Genomic DNA, 17719 nt, shown 5'->3' on the forward strand with positions numbered 1-17719 from the left:
AGGAAGACTTCAGGTAACAAATTTTTATTATGTCGAAACTCTTTCTTCTTGAATATAATACTCTTGATATATTCGAAAATAATTATTTATCATGGATATAGATATTGAAATCCATCTTGATTCAATGGATCTTGAAGATACCATTGAGACTGAAAAATAATATATCCCAGAAGGATAAAGAGAAAGCCATATTTTTCTTTTGTCGTCATCTTGAAGTATGATTGAAAAATGAATATCCCACATTAAAAGATCTTGCAGATCTGTGGAAAGACCTTAAAAAAAAAAAGGTACAATCATCAAAAAACGGTGATACTTCCTCAAGTCCGATAGGTTAGAAAAAAAAATTTTCGATCTTCCATGCCTCTCGAATGTGCTCCTGCAGCAGCAGTATCGAGAAAAAGAAATTAAAAAGTATTCTGAATTAATTTCTTGCTTTCTTGTTGCTGAATGCAACAATGAGTTACTTTTGATAAATCATGAAGCGCGTTCAGTTGGCGCCGCCCCATTTCCTGAAGTAAATGCGGCAAATTATAACCCCAGAAGAGGTAAATGGCAAGATTTTGATGACAAAAAAAATTATGGAAGGAAAATGAATTATGTTCACAAGAAAAGATCTCACCAGAAGTGGGATAAAGAAAGAAATAATGGGCAAAGTATATCAATTGAGGATTAATGCTTCCATTGTGGTGGAAAGGGCCATTGGTCACGTACCTGTCATACCCCAAGGCACCTAGTTGATCTTTATCAAGCATCTTTGAAAAGGGATGACAAAGAAAAGGATACAAATTTTGTTTCAAATGATGAAAATTCCACCACTCATTATGATGTATCTAATTTCTTTAAGGATTCTGAAGAAGATATTGGCTATTTGATCAATGATGGAATAATTTGATATATGTATGTGTTTGTTAAGTATTCATGTGAATAATTTTACTGTGCATGTACTTTTACTCATTTTATTATTATTATTATTTGTTTTTGAAGAAAAATGGCAAGGATATATTCTGAAGATATTTGCCTTGCAGATAGTGCAAGTTCGCACACTATTCTTAAAAGTGATATATATTTTACCCATCTTGTGCCAAAAGAAGAGTATGTTAATACTATTATTGGCTCAGGTAATGTGATAGAAGGCTCCGGAAGAGCTATAATCTTGTTTCCTGGAGGAACAAAATTTATAATAAATAATGCACTATTATCTACCAAGTCTCTGAGGAACTTGTTGAGTTTCAAAGATATTCGCCGAAATGGATATCATGTTGAGACGACGAATGAGGGAAATCATGAGTATTTATATATCACAACTCATGATTCAAATAAGAAAGTTATATTAGAAAAATTACCCTCACTTTCATCTGGGTTGTATTATACCAAGATTAGTGCAATTGAATCACATGCCACTGTAAACCAGAAGTTTACTAGCCCAAATGAATTCATAACTTGGCACGACCATTTGGGTCATCCGGGAACAACCATGATGAGAAGAATTATTGAAAACTCTCATGGACATTCACTAAAGGACCAGAAGATTCTTAAAACTAGTGAATTTTGTTGTGCTGCATGTTCTCAAGGGAAATTAATTTTAAGGCCATCACCAGTAAAAATTGGATTTGAGTCCCCTGAATTCCTAGAAAGGATTCAAGGTGATATATGTGGACCTATTCATCCACCATGTGGATCTTTTAGATATTTCATGGTCCTGATAGACGCATCCTCGAGATGGTCACATGTGTGCTTATTATCTTCTCGCAACCTGGCGTTTGCGAGATTACTGGCTCAAATTATTCGATTAAAAGCACAATTTCCAGAAAATCCAATTAAAGCAATTCGTCTTGATAATGCTGGTGAATTTACTTCCCAAGCTTTTGATGCTTATTGTATGGCTAATGGAATAAGTGTTGAACATCCAGTAGCTTATGTTCACACACAAAATGGGTTAGCAGAATCACTTATTAAGCGCCTCCAATTAATCGCTAGACCCTTGCTTATGAGAACAAATCTCCCAACCTCGGTTTGGGGGCATGCTATTTTACATGCCGCAGCACTTATTCGTTTGAGGCCAACAAGTTATCATCAATTCTCTCCTATGCAATTAGCTTTTGGCCAGCAGCCAAATGTTTCCCATTTAAGAATATTTGGGTGTGCAATATATGTTCCCATTGCACCACCTAATCGCACCAAAATGGGACCCCAAAGAAAATTGGGGATATATGTTGGATATGATTCTCCCTCTATAGTGAGGTATCTTGAGATACAAACTGGTGATGTGTTTAAAGCCCGGTTTGCGGATTGTCATTTTGATGAATCAAAATTTCCAACATTAGGGGGAGAGAGTAAGCTTCCTGAAAAGGAACTTAACTGGAATGCATCATCATTGATGCATTTAGATCCTCGATCAGGGCAATGTGAACTGGAAGTTCAAAAGATTATACATTTGCAAAGAATAGCAAATGAATTGCCTGATGCATTTTCCGATACAAAGAGGATAACCAAATCTTATATACCAGCGGAAAATGCCCCAATTCGAATTGATGTCCCAGTAGGACAAGTAGCCACTGAAGCCAATTCACGCCAGAAGCGTGGCAGGGCGGAAAATGCCCCAATTCGAATTGATGTCCCAGTAGGACAAATAGCCACGGAAGCAAATACACGCCAGAAGCGTGGCAGGCCTGTCGGTTCCAAAGATAAAAATCCTCGAAAGAGAAAAGAGGTAAATACGATTCCTGTTGAAAAAGACATAGTAAAGACACCGGCAATTGTCCAAAATTCTGATATAACGCCAGAAGACGTTCAGGTACCTGAAAATTGTGAAAATGACGAGATCTCGATAAATTATGTCTTTACAGGAGAGAAATGGGACCGAAATAAGACAATTGTCAATGAAATATTTGCATATAATGTGGCAGTAGATATCATGCATGAAAGTAAGGATCTTGAGCCAAGATCAGTCGAAGAATGTCGACAAAGAAATGATTGGCCAAAATGGGAAGCAGCCATGAAGGCTGAATTAGACTCACTTGCAAAACGTGAAGTCTTTGGACCTATAGTCCGTACACCTGAAGATGTAAAACCTGTTGGATATAAGTGGGTATTTGTGAGAAAACGAAATGAGAAAAATGAAGTTGTGCGCTATAAAGCCCGACTTGTGGCACAAGGTTTTTCACAAAGGCCCGGTATAGATTATGAAGAAACGTATTCCCCTGTAGTGGATGCGATAACTTTGCGTTATTTGGTCAGTTTATCTGCATATCATAAACTGCATATGCATTTAATGGATGTGATAACAGCCTATTTATACGGCTCATTAGATCGGGATATCTATATGAAAGTCCCTGAAGGATTAAAGATATCTAAACCATCCAATGAATATTCGCAAGGGTTATACTCAGTCAAATTGCAAAGATCTTTATATGGTCTAAAGCAATCTGGACGAATGTGGTATAATCGTCTTACTGAGTATCTGGCCAAAAAATGGATTCAAGAATGATGATATCTGCCCATGTGTTTTCATAAAGAAATCTGCATCTGGATTCGTTATAATTGCTGTGTACATTGATGATTTAAATATCATTGGGACTCCTGAAGAGATTCCAACAATTATAAAAACTCTAAAAGAAGAGTTTGAGATGAAAGATCTTGGAAAGACTAAATTTTGTCTCGGCCTGCAGATCGAGCATATAAAAGACGGGATCTTTATTCATCAAACAACATACACAGAAAAGATCTTGAAGAGATTTTATATGGATAAGTCACATCCATTAAGTATACCAATGATCGTAAGATCTTTGGATGTGAAAAAGGATCAATTCCGTCCTAAAGAAGAAAATGAAGATATCCTTGGTCCTGAAGTACCATATCTTAGTGCCATTGGAGCACTAATGTATCTTGCTAATAATACGCGACCTGACATATCATTCGCGGTGAATTTACTAGCAAGGTATAGTTCCTCTCCAACCAAAAGACATTGGAGTGGAATCAAACAAATTTTTCGATATCTTCATGGAACGGTTGATATGGGATTGTTTTATCCCTATGGATCCAAATCACAACTAGTTGGCTATGCAGATGCCGGATACTTGTCTGATCCACATAAAGGGAGATCTCAAACAGGATATCTGTTTACATATGGTGGTACAGCTATATCTTGGAGGTCCACGAAACAGACAATTGCTGCAACATCCTCTAATCATGCTGAAATACTGGCGATTCATGAAGCTAGTCGCGAGTGTTTTTGGCTAAGGAGTCTGATTCAATATATGATGTCATCATGTGGACTGATTGATCATAAGATAGCTCCAACTGTCCTGTTTGAAGATAATACAGCATGCATTGCTCAACTTAAAGGCGGATACATTAAAGGCGATAGAACAAAGCATATTTCTCCCAAATTCTTCTTCACTCATGACCTTCAAAATCAAGGGACAATTGATGTCCAACAGATCCGTTCAAGTGACAATCTGGCAGATTTATTTACAAAGTCACTCCCAAAATCCTCCTTTGAAAGATTGGTACATAAGATTGGGATGCGCCGATTTCGAGACATTAAATGATGTCGGCAAGAGGGGGAGACTGTACTCTTTTTCCCTTGGTCAAGTTTTTTTTCCCATTGGGTTTTTCTTGACAAGGTTTTTAATGAGGCAGTCCCCATTACAAAGGATATTGTACTCTTTTTCCTTCACTAAGGTTTTTCCCACAGGGTTTTCCTTTAGTAAGGTTTTAATGAGGCAATAATCCTAAATGGTCATCCAAGGGGGAGTGTTACGATAAGAAAGCCTAGGTGGATGACCATTTCCCCACAAGGCTCAAAGTTTTGAAGAAGAATCTTATTTAATGTAGTTTGACAAACTACCATCACAAAAGCTTATAAATAGAGGCTTTTGCCTCAGAGAAAAATACACAAGCAATAAAGCATTTCTCTCTCTTCTTTTATAATATGCTTCTCTCTTTCATACTATTCTCCCTCTTATACTTTATAATTAATTATATCTACTATATTGATATACTAATTCTAGTGAATATTACTATTTGAATTATTTAATTATATTTCCATATTTTATATTTGTTACTTCTTCCTTATTTATTTAGTTATTTTACAACATTTTCTAATTTTTTACATTTAATTTTATGAGATTAATTAATCTCAATAATTTTTTTTGGAATATGCCTATGTCGATATGTTAATCCCTAATATATTTTTTTATTTAATAAAATGTTTAAATTAAGATTAAAAAAAGGGATAAGTACGATTTTGGTCCCTAAAGTTTTGTGCCAGAATTGAAATCGTCCCTCTTGTAATTTTGAATTTAAAATCGTCTTTAACGTTTTTTCGAATTAAAATCGTCCTTTTTATTTTTTTTAGACAAAAATACCCTCACCACTACCAACATAATTACTTCCTCCACCACCACCACCACCAACACCAACACCACCGCTACAACCTCCACCAACACCACCACCAGCACCACCAGCACTACCACCAATACCGCCGCCGTCCCCCTCCCCTCCCTGCCCCTTCCCCGCACCCCTACCCCCACTCCCACCCCGCGTCACCCCCCTCCCCGTCTTCCCTTCCCAGCACCCCCACCCCCACCCCCACCCCGCGTCACCCCTCTCCCCATCTTCTCTTCCCAGCACCTTGCCCCACCCCGCGTCACCTCCCCTCCCCATTTTCCCTTCCCCCCACCCCTCACCTCCACCTCCACCTCCACCTCTATCACCACCAGAGAAGCAAAAACAGAAAGCAGAAAATCAACAAATCTAACACAAATTTAACACAAGTAGAAACAGAAAGCCAAATCAACAAATCCAACAAATTCAAGCAGAAGCAGATGCAGAAGGTGAATGGCGGCGGCGGCTGGGTGGTTCCTTTCCCCCACCCCCAACGCGGTGGCAGGAGCATGCATGAACGGTGACGTCTTTCTCTGGTCGTGGTTCCGGTGGCGGTTCGTGGGCGGACCGGCGATGGTTGCGGCGGCGTTTCCTTTCTCCCCCCCCACCCCTAACGCGTTTCTTTTCTTCCCCCACTCTCAACATGTTTCCTTTTCTCCCTCCCCCAAAATGTGTTTTTTTTTATTTTATTTTTTTTATTAAAATAAGGGTAGTTTAGAAATTAAATTAAAAATTTTATTAAAAAGGATGATTTTAATAAAAAAAATGTTAATGACGATTTTAATTCGAAAATTATAAGGGAGACGATTTCGATTCTAGACCAAAACGTTAATACTTATCCCTTAAAAAAACATCTTAAACAAAATATAGATAATATAATAAAGAATAAAAAAAATAATAATTTGACAAAAAAGTCATAATATAAAATATCGGTCTTTGCAACCTTTTTCTGATCTCAACTCAATTACAAACTTTGAGAAAGAAAAATATCATTGTTGCAATATTTTTTATTATTATTTTTTATTTGATTTTTTTATTTTTTTAATTTTATTAAAATTAAAAAACAAAAAAAATATAAAAAAAATAAAAAAGAGAAGATAAAAAAAGATGACGATGAGGATAAGAAAAAAGAAAAGGAAACTTTTTGAATTGTATTAAATTTATCCAAAAAATAATACTAAAATTTTTTTAAGTCTGACACAAGAAATTTATTAATTTTGACGCTAAAATTTGTTAACAGTGAACTAATTAAAAATTATCTGAAACAATAATCGCACCAAAATTTCTTTAAAATATCATCGAAATTTCTTAAGTATGACACTAAAATTTTTTTCAACATATCTTATTTTTTTACTTTTTTTTTCATATTTTGTCTTCCTTTTCTTTATCTAAACATGTTTTTTTTTATGTTTTGTTATTGATACAATTTTTTTTATATTTTGTTATTGATATAAAATTATTTAAATGCATGTATTTAAAGATAAAATACAATATTTAATGTATTAAATTAAACTATTATTTAATTTATTTTTACAAATATTTGATTTCATGAATAAAGAAAACTTAGCTTGACTCATAGATAATTGATTATTTTTAAATTAAATCATTTTTAATTTAAATACGGTAAAAAATAGTGATAATTATTTAAGTTGTTCTGTCAGATTTTTTATTAGTTTCTGTATTATTTAAAATTTTAACATATGTCTCATCTTTATACATTATTTTTATATTGATCACACCTTGATATTTTTTAATTTATATCTTTTAATTTTTATCTAAAACTTGATCATCTCTATCTTAATTTTATCTGTATATATATTTTATCTTTTTTTAGAGAGTTAATATTATTCAAATTAAGACAAAAAAATTTTTTATCTTAAACAAAAGATAGATACATATAATAAAATTATAGTAATATTATCTCATTTCATCTCATTTTATCTAACCATAAAAATTAAATATAATAAAAGATAAAAAAAAATTAAAAAAATTTCGTATAACAATCTGTTATACCATAATTTGTGCTTTCTTACTAGGGAGGATAACACATTTGAAGATCAATTTTCGTAAGTATGTGATCATACTCTTTCATGACCAGAAAAAATGCAAATAAAATCTGATCGGAACAAGGCATTAGGCAGCAGTGGTGAAGGAAGGCGTTATCATAGAGGAAAAGATAGCAAGGAGAGGGGTGAAAAAGAAAGAAAGAGGTGACGGTAGAGTATAAAATAGTTTTTTAACAGCGGTGTTAATTTTTATTTTATTAAAATTTAAATAATTTGTGTATGTTTAAGGAATTTATTTTATATTTATTTATTTAATGTTTGCAATTAATTATTGTATTATTTTTTTTAACATCTTCTTAGACTCTTAAAAAATGTTCTAAATAAAATTATTTAAATTGGCAGCTCATTTTTTATTATAGATTAAAGAATGTGATCGACTAAAAAAAATTATGTTTTACGAGTTTTTTTTGAATAAAAATTTTATCCATTTAAGAATTAAGACAATCTGATAAATTATGGTCTGATTTTAAAATCGCTTTGTCCTTGGCAACGAACAATCCAATAAACATTAAAAAAATTAAGCAAATTTTTATTTAAAATAAACTAAACTTGCCTCAAAACTAATTTTTTAATAATATTTCATAAGATCATTTAGCAAACAAAAAATATATTGAAAAAATAAAAAGAAGCGCTTACGGGCAAGTCTCAAATCATATGCAACAAGATGGATATAGTCATATAGATATAAGGTGGCCATGTGTGTATATACATGACTATTGAGAGGTGAATTATATAAAATAAAATTAATGAAGAGATTGAAGAATTTATCTCTAAACTAATTTATGTTCTTATTCTACTGCACATTGAAATAACAAAAGAATAATACTTTAAAAGAATTAGCAATGTCTACGGATTTAGAAAGAAATGATTTATCATTGTTGTTAAACTCAGCAGTAATGTTTTGGATTTATTTCTATATTGCTTCTTTGAGTTTTTCATCCGAAATCAGTTGTGTATTTTGTTCTTAATGAACTTGTCTTGATCACTATTGAATTTTTTTATAGGATTGTATACTGTAAGGTATTTTTGCCTGAAGAAGTAAGAACCCTCATTATCATAAGTGATATCAAATTCGCTCAGAGGAATAGAGAAGGGATCAATCCATCTTCGTGCTCAAATTATTGCTCTCTTTCTTTGAATCTATGTTGATTCGATGCTTTAAAAATATTGCCATTAACTTCGCCTCTTTATAAGAGTTGTTGTAATCATGTTCGTTCGAACTGTTTTCTTTTATCTTTTTTAAAGTTCTGCTTGTAGTTTCTGCTCATAGATGTTGGATGATAATATATTTTCATTTTTCCTAGCCAATTTAAAAATTTATTTTTTTCTTTCACTTAACTTCTTAATTAGTATTATCTTTCATCAATAAATTATTAGTGGATTAGTTTGATATTGACCTCTATATATAATAGTGTTCTAGAATTTTTTTAGAAGATAAAGCACGTTTAACAATCTTTTATGTTATTTTTAAAATTAAATTTTGATTTATTATTAGATAACCTGACTTTTGTTTTCTTGATTTATTTAAATTTAATTTAATATTATCTATCTATATATATATAGATATAGATATAGATAAATTTGATTTTAAAATGCTTAAAGATAAGATTTATTTTAAATTGTCTATTGATTTAATATTTAAAATAATTTCAAAAATATAAAAATAGAAAGTCTTTGCAGTTTAAATTTAATTTAATACTATTTATCTATATATAGATATAGATAAATTTTATTTAAATATTATTTTAAAATGCTTAAAGATAGATTTATTTAAACTGCTTATTGATTTAATATTTAAAATAGTATAAGAAGATATATAAATATTTGTACTCTTTGCGTTCTTTCTCTGTTGTGATCTCAATTCACTGATGATATATAATTAGTATCATTTTAAACAAAGATAGAAGATAGATAATATAATAAAAGATAAAAAAAGATAATAATTTGGCAGAAAAATCATGAATCCATCTATAAATATCGTAGTGTTTGTTCTCTCTTCTGATCTCAACTCAACTACAAACCAAACACTAGTCCTTTCTTTTCTCTTCCCTTCTCTTCTCTTAGTCATATCTCTTCCTCATCATCAGTGATTATTTTTCTCTTCTCCCTTGTTAGCAATGGCGGGTGGAGTCATTGGAAAGGGGTCCGGCAATGGGAAGCAATATCCGGGAAAACTCACTTTCCGGGTTTTTGTGACGTGCATGGTTGCTGCATTCGGAGGACTAATTTTTGGATATGATCTTGGCATCTCAGGTGGAGTTACATCGATGGATCCTTTTCTGAAGAAATTTTTTCCAGACGTGTATGCAAAGGAGATGAACATGAAGCCATCTGACAATCAGTATTGCAGGTTTGACAGCCAGGTTTTGACACTCTTTACATCCTCCCTGTATCTGGCTGCTCTGGTGGCATCACTCTGTGCGTCTTCCATCACTCGAATCTTTGGAAGGCGTCTTACCATGTTATCCGGCGGTATTCTGTTCCTCGTGGGTGCCGGTTTCAATGCCTTTGCTCAGAAAGTGTGGATGCTCATTGTTGGTCGCATGTTACTTGGCTTCGGAATTGGATGTGCCAATCAGTCTGTTCCAATCTATGTGTCGGAGGTTGCTCCTTACAAATACAGAGGAGCCCTTAACATGATGTTCCAATTGGCCATCACCATTGGAATCTTTGTGGCCAATGTCCTCAACTATTTCTTCGCCAAGATGAAGAACGGTGAAGGCTGGCGCTACAGCTTGGGTTTCGCGGCTGTCCCCGCCGTCATGATCATCATCGGCGCAATCTTTCTCCCCGACTCGCCGAGCTCCTTGATCGAGCGTGGCAAAGATGAGAAAGCCAAGCAAGAGCTGATCAAGATTAGAGGAACCAGTGACGTGGACGAAGAGTTCAAGGACCTTGTTGAGGCGAGTGAATCGTCCATGGCAGTGAAACACCCATGGGCCACTCTGTTGAAGAGGCATTATAGGCCTCAGCTCGTGATGGCCATAGCCATTCCTTTCTTCCAGCAACTCACTGGCATGAACGTCATTACTTTCTATGCTCCTGTTTTGTTCAGAACCATTGGTTTTGGCAGCAACGCTTCTCTTATGTCTTCCATGATCACCGGTGGCTTTAATGCGCTTGCTACCTTTGTTTCAATCTTTACCGTTGACAAAGTTGGAAGGCGCAAGCTCTTTCTCGAAGGCGGTGCTCAGATGTTTATTTGTCAGATTGTGATAACCGCAGCGATAGCAAGTAAATTTGGAGTGGATGGAAACCCTGGAATCTTGCCAAAATGGTATGCGTTCCTTGTGGTGGGATTTATATGCATCTATGTCATGGGATTTGCATGGTCATGGGGTCCTCTTGGATGGTTGGTTCCTAGCGAGATATTTCCCCTTGAAGTCAGATCTGCAGCTCAGAGTATAAATGTGTCCGTCAATATGATTTTCACATTTGCAATTGCTCAAGTATTCACCTCTATGCTCTGCCACATGAAATTTGGCCTCTTCATCTTCTTTGCTTTCTTTGTTTTGGTCATGAGCGGTTTTATTCATAAGTTTCTTCCTGAGACTAAGGGAGTTCCCATTGAAGAGATGTCTGTTGTGTGGCAAAACCATTCTTTTGGAAGAAATTTGTCAAGTCTGCAAGTGAAGAAGCTAATGCCAAGGTGGATAACTCGTGTTGATTAAGACAGTTTCGATTTTAATTAGGAACCAAAAGTGATTTAGATCTTATTGTTTTTTTAAGTTTTTTTTTGTCTATTTTAGTAAATAATTCACTTGTTATTCAGTTTTTGTTTAGAATTTGGTTTAGTCGAATACATTTTTTTCTGTTCTTCTTCAAATTTTAATAGTTTTACTTAATGAAATTATTAAATGTTCTTCTCACAAAATTTCATATCTTAATTTGTTGTTTACTTTTCAGTATTAACAAGAATCAATAACTAAAAAATAAATAAATTTTTATATCTTAATTTGTTTGATGCTATTTTAAAAAATGTATGACATTATTTATATATGATGCAATATTACTAGTAGCTTGTTTGTTCAAAAACCACCATGAATGTTCAGAGGCTCTGAAATTGCAGCTAAGAGACATTAACATGGTGAGTTAAGTCATTTATTTATGAAAGTTGGGTTTTGTTTCTAGTAATGGGGAGAGGAGTTCTGATGGATATATATGGTTAGACAATCTAATTTCAAGAATTCAATGTCAACAAACCAGCCAATCTAATTCATTCATATACTTGCTTTTATAACATTCACAAATACAAACAAATGCTCCTACTACAATTTAAAACACAACACTATAACTTGATCTGCATTTCCTTTTGCTTCCAAGAGTTTCTGTTCTGTATCCACTAGCTTTCTCACTTGTATATCTTTAGCTTCCTTGGCTTTCTCACTGGTGTGCTCAATGAGGTTTGGATGTCTAGGAGTAGATGATAGTATATGTAGCAGATCTGTTCAGCAAAAGAGAGGAAATAAATTGAACCTATCAATGAACTAGTAGCAAATTCAAACAGCAATGGTAGATTTTGATTTTCAACTTTTCACCAGTTAATACATAGTTTAAAAGATGAAAAGTAACAGTTAAGAAGTCAAGCAAGTAAGTGAAATTCTATATCATCATTTAATTTTACTGAAAGGTAATATCCAATAAATTGAATGCTACAGACATGCTTTATACAAATTAGAGAACTTCAATTCTAATCCAAAACAGCTTGAAGTTTGATTGTAGGATATCAGCAAAAGAGAATCAAAAGCATCATAGTTAAATAGAACACAAGTAAAAGAATACAAAAGCATAATAGTTAAATTGAGTTGATTAAATTCAAGTTCAGCTAACAAAATTGTAATGAAACAAAATTATCTTTTTTTAGCTCTCAGTGACATAATTGCAAATATCTGGCAGAGTAAAAGAATTGCAAGCAATTTTGGTTCTTGAAAAACAATGAAAAACAGCAAACACATGACTAGGTTATGTGCTCCAAAACTAAATCACCAATTCACCATCTAACCTTCATTTTCTCCCTTTAAATTTCAAACACCACAAACTCAGGAAAACAACTTTTCAACTTGTGACCTTATGCAAACTTAACAACGATGTTAACTACCTCAGATCAGTGTCATCATCAAATCATCAGAATTTTGGTGTCAAAAACATCGTAATCATCAACTTACATACCTTATTCGGAGGGTAGGTAGCCCCTGTTTCCAGCATCAATATCAACCAATTTGCTCTTATTTAGTATCCCCTGCAACCAACAGAAGAAAGTGAGAGAGGGCAAAAGAAAGAGAGAGATCGAAAGTGAAAGAGACAGAGGGAGAGACAGAGATCGAAACTGAAAGAGAGACAGAGGAAGAGAGAGAGAACCGTATGCGAAACACTGGAGAAACGGTGGCAAAGCTTCCTCGTCGACGGCGAACTCGACGCCAAGCAAGAGAGTGACGCCGGCGAAATGGGGTGAACTGACGGGGGACACTAGGAAGGAGGAAGGAGAAACGGTTGTCTGGAGGATTGGGTGAGGTTTTTATTTTTGTTTTTTCTTTTAATCTGTAGGAATAATTCTGTCATTTTATTTATTTTAACCCTTGCATTTATTTTGATTTTTGAACCAAACCAAATAAAATATTGAAATATAATTAAGGCCTGTATATTTATATTAAATATAATATTAAAATTTAATTAAGTTTCAGTTTTTTAATTTTTGTCTTCTAATTTCAGTTTTTCAGTCTCAGTTTTTTTCTTAAACGCAGCCTAAAATTTTTTTGTATTTTAATAAATAATTCACTTGTTATTAAGTTTTGTTTATATTTTAGTTTAATTGAATATATTTTCTTTTGTTTTTTTGCAAATTTTTATAATTTTACTTAATAAAATTATTAAATATTTTTGTTAAGTTACTTCATATATTAGTTTTATATTTTATTTTGTTGTTCTTTATTTTTTAACACTAATAAAAATAAATAATAAAAAAATACAAATTTTTAATTTTTACTTTTTAAAGTTTAAAACAATCCATTGTAGTTTTAAATTTAAATTTAATGAATTAATAAATTTAAGGAATTTTATCACAACAGCCATATTATTTTAGAATTTTTAGTTATTTAAAGTTTTATTTCTATTTAAATAAACAATTCGATTATTATTAAGTTTTGTTTAAATTTTTTGGTTTATTTTAATACATTTTATTATTTTTTGCATTTTTGTCCAATTTTTATAGTTTTATTTAGTAAATTATCAATTATTCTTGTTGCCTAATTTTTTTATCTTAGTTTTATATTTAACTAACGTATATTTTAGATCACATTTAATAGTATTTTCTGCAAAATTTTTTAAATATTTTATTTAAATAAATGCACAATAAATATATTAAAATTTAAATTTGTCATCTTTTTAAATTAGTAATTTTAATATTGTTCTTTAGAATATATAAAAGATGAATGCTAAAATAGTTAAATACAATCGATAAATTTCAATCCTATAAAAATAAAATTTTTCATAGCACCCTTATCATTTTAGAGTTTTTAGTTATTTAAGGTTGGTTTCGTTTTTATTTAAAGGGATAAGTACTTTTTTCGTCCCCAAGGTCTGGGGTCAAAATCAAAATCGTCCCTGATCTTTTTTTGTTATTAAAATCATCCTCAACGTTACAAAATGTTATAAAATCGTCCTTTTCTACTTTTATTTTTTTGTTTTTACCAAATTACCCTTTATTATTAAAAATTTATAAAATAAAATAATTATAAAATAAATAAATAAAAAGAAGAAAAGGGGGTGGGAGGAGGCGGGAAGGGAGGGGGGAGGGGGAGGAGGAGGGGAGGGGAGACCGGCGGTGGGGGTGGGGGTGGGAGGGGGGTTAGGAGAATGATGATGATAAGGGTATTTTAGTCCAAAGATTCGGGAAAGGATAATTTTAAAGTGTTTTTAAACGTTGAGGATGATTTTAATAAAAAAAAAGATCGGGGACGATTTTGATTTCGACCCCAGACCTTGGGGACGAAAAAAGTACTTATCCCTTATTTAAATAAACATTTCAGTTGTTATTCAATTTAGATTTTTTTTAGTTTAATTGAATACATTTTTTTGCATTTTTGTCTAATTTTTATAATTTTATTTAGTGAATTATCAATTATTTTTATTATTTAATTTTTTATCTTTGTTTTAGATTTAACTAACGTATACTTTAAATTACATATTAATTGTTCATACACTGGCCCAACACTAAGGCTCAGGTCCAAATACACCAAAAGGCCCAATCCAAAGATTGGCCTTCGTTATTCACCAACCTCTTTAGAAGAGGTCGGACTCAACACAGACTTCTTTCCAAAGAAGTCGGGCTCAAGAGATAGCTGGCAGATAACACTTATTCAAATAAGTAACTGCCCTTAAAATCTCTCTAACCACTTCTAGAAGCCATATCCCAACAATCCCTAGATAAAAGGGACGGTTATCCACCTAAAAAGGTGGCACTACTCCAACGGTGGTTATTGGCTCACCACTATAAGTACACTGACACGCCTCAGGTATCTCTAAGTCCAATACTCCCTAGACCTGCTTACACTCTTGCTAACTTAGGCATCGGAGTGTCTTTGCAGGTACCACCCCCCATTCACTCGCGAGCACAAGTCGGACGGAGCCTCCCGAGTTGCAGATCCACCCGGGGTTCTCCTCTTTCATACATTTGGGCCGCCGAACGCCATCCATTGTATTAATCTCCGGTTACCTACCGTAACATTGGCGCCGTTGCCGGGGACCCGGAGCTCAATTCTTGATAATGGCGGATGATCAATAACATAGTCAGACAACCACTCGACATGAATAAGATGCAAGCATGTTAAAAAGAAGCTGGAATACAGTTTCTATAGATACCAGAAATCCCATAAAAACTTCTCCCAATGGAGAGATGATATCAAATAGGGATGATGATTCTACTTCTACAGTTAAATCGGATTAAATCAAACAAAAGAGAAGAAAGCACCGTCCCAAGGCCATTGTAGAAAGCAAACCAAAACGAACTCGAAAGCCAATTGAATAAAAGAAAATCCGACCTCTTTCTGAGAGCTCACGAATAAAAGTCCGACCTCTTTTAAAGGTCAGACTTTACAACAAAGTCGGATGAGTTGGGAGCTCACCAAAGAAAATCCGACCTCTTTCTGAGAGCTCACGAATAAAAGTCCGACCTCTTTTAAAGGTCAGACTTTACAACAAGGTCAGATGAGTTGGGAGATCACAAAGAAAATCCGACCTCTTTCTGAGAGCTCACGAATAAAAGTCCGACCTCTTTTAAAGGTTAGACTCTACAATGAGGTCTAAAACCTCATTGCTCAGAAGAATCCGACCTCTTTAGATCCGACAAGGAAAAAATCCGACCTCGTTTTGGAGTCTGTAAAAAATCCGACCTCTTTCACGATCAACTCTACAATGAGGTCAAAAACCTCGAAGAATATCAGAAAGAGATTCCGACTTCTTTTAAAGATCAGAGTCTACAATGAGGTCGAAAACCTCCAAGCTTAGAAAGAAAGTCCGACCTCTTTCCAAGCTTAGAAAGAAAAATCCGACCTCTTCTAAAGATCCAAGCTTATGAAGATAATTTGACCTCCTCTGAGGATTCAAGTCTACAAATAAAAATCCGACTTCCTTTAAGAGCTTACAAAGAAAAGTCCGACTTCTTTCTTAAAACCAAAATCGGACGAAGAAAGGCCAACACCAAAAAAGATCCCAACAAAGTCACTTAAGACTTGAAAAAGAACTACTACAACATACTCGACTTACTCGAAAACAATCTACCTAGATTGTGCCATGTCTACAACAAAAGGGATACTACAGCTAAAAAGTGCACCTTACTTCCTGATGCACACCTTTTTGAAGTGACAAGATCCAAAGGGTGTAAGAAGTTATAAATACAAATCGTGGTCTAACCTCATTAAGCTGCTTGTACTAAAACAAGCTGGTAAGGGGCAAACCTGAAACGAATTGCAAAAATAACTTGAGGACAGCGTGACCATAATCAAACATCAATACGAAGAGGATGTAACCCCGACCTCACAACAATTTGTTTAAAACAAATTGAAAAAAGGATGGCGATTTATAAGAATGCCTCCTCGAGTCAAGAGATAAGGATCCGACCTTACTAAGTTGACACAACAAGTATAAAACAAGTTATCCGACCTCCCAAAAAGAGAGTCCAAAATAACTTGTAGAAGTCACATAGCAACAAATAGTAAGATTCAAGAATGGCATGACTGAATACTCGAGTCCGGCTTTATGAAGCTCGACTTTGAGTAGGGGCACTGGCTTATCATGAAAGCTAAGTCCAAAATTATTAAAAACTAAAGACAACATTCTACAATGATGCTAGAGCACGAAAGAAGAACGTGACCCCCTTCCAGAAGCCTGAGAGCAAACTCAGATAAGGAAAGAGCTCTTGAGACAAAGGATGGCTATGAGATTCGCCGCAAAAGACCTCATCTTGATAAGAAAAAATATCAGGCTACTGAGTTCGGGCGAATGAAAGCTGACAACAAAAAGGATAGGACCCTACAAGATTACTGAGATCTTAGGAAAAGGTTATTACAAGGCGACTGACTTAAACAGCACCGAGCTACCAAGGTCGTGGCATGAAAAGGTACTAAAAACGAACTCTACTCCTTGATGTACTCTTTTTCCAACTTCACGATTTTTTCCCAAAAATTAAAGGATTTTTTCTGAAGAAAGGTTTTTAACGAGGCATCGTAGTAGAGACTAAGGGATTATAGATAGTAAAAAAACCCTTAGTAGCAATAAAAGTACCTTCGCAAATAAATAAAGATCTTTTATCTCTTATAAATTCCTTCTCGTTTTTCTTTCTTTCTACGAAACGCGCCGACTTAAGCTCGACAAAGCGTGAAAATCCCATGAACCGACCTAGATGGTCGTCAGGATAAAACGACGAGGTACAAGTCGGTGTAAAGAGGTTATAAAAGTCGATCGTAATAAACTCGGAAATTATCTGACTTACAAGTCGGAAAAACCGAGAAAAAAGGAAACGCATCGCAAAAATAACCTAAATCATAAGAGCTCAATAAACCAAAAATTGAGTATAAGGAATACCAAAAAGAGATCAGGAAACCTATTGAAAGCATTAAGGCAAAAGGCTGTCCCGAGTTGTTAAGGAAAACTTAACTTAAAGAAAGGGACAGTCAGCCAAGAAAAAGGTTTTTCAAAAAAAAAAGATCAAAAAGGTTTTTTCTAAGATTACTGAAATCTTAGAAAAGGGCTACTACAAAGTGTCTAATTTC

At 33.9% G+C, this 17719-nt stretch overlaps 1 long non-coding RNA gene and 1 pseudogene across 1 annotated transcript; one reads left to right on the forward strand and one right to left on the reverse strand.

Annotated features, from left to right (window-relative positions):
* Nucleotides 1-9493: 9493 nt before the first annotated feature.
* On the forward strand, nucleotides 9494-11121 carry LOC130934842 (sugar carrier protein C-like; annotated as a pseudogene).
* Nucleotides 11122-11533: 412 nt separating this feature from the next.
* Nucleotides 11534-13023, reverse strand: LOC130936442 (uncharacterized). The gene is made up of 3 exons (XR_009068110.1): nucleotides 12813-13023; nucleotides 12624-12693; nucleotides 11534-11898 (listed from the first exon to the last, which is right to left on the reverse strand). It is a non-coding gene; the product is annotated as an uncharacterized LOC130936442 (long non-coding RNA).
* Between the last annotated feature and the right edge of the window lie 4696 nt (nucleotides 13024-17719).

Source organism: Arachis stenosperma, chromosome 6 (genome assembly GCF_014773155.1).
Source record: "Arachis stenosperma cultivar V10309 chromosome 6, arast.V10309.gnm1.PFL2, whole genome shotgun sequence".
Taxonomy (NCBI): domain Eukaryota; kingdom Viridiplantae; phylum Streptophyta; class Magnoliopsida; order Fabales; family Fabaceae; genus Arachis; species Arachis stenosperma.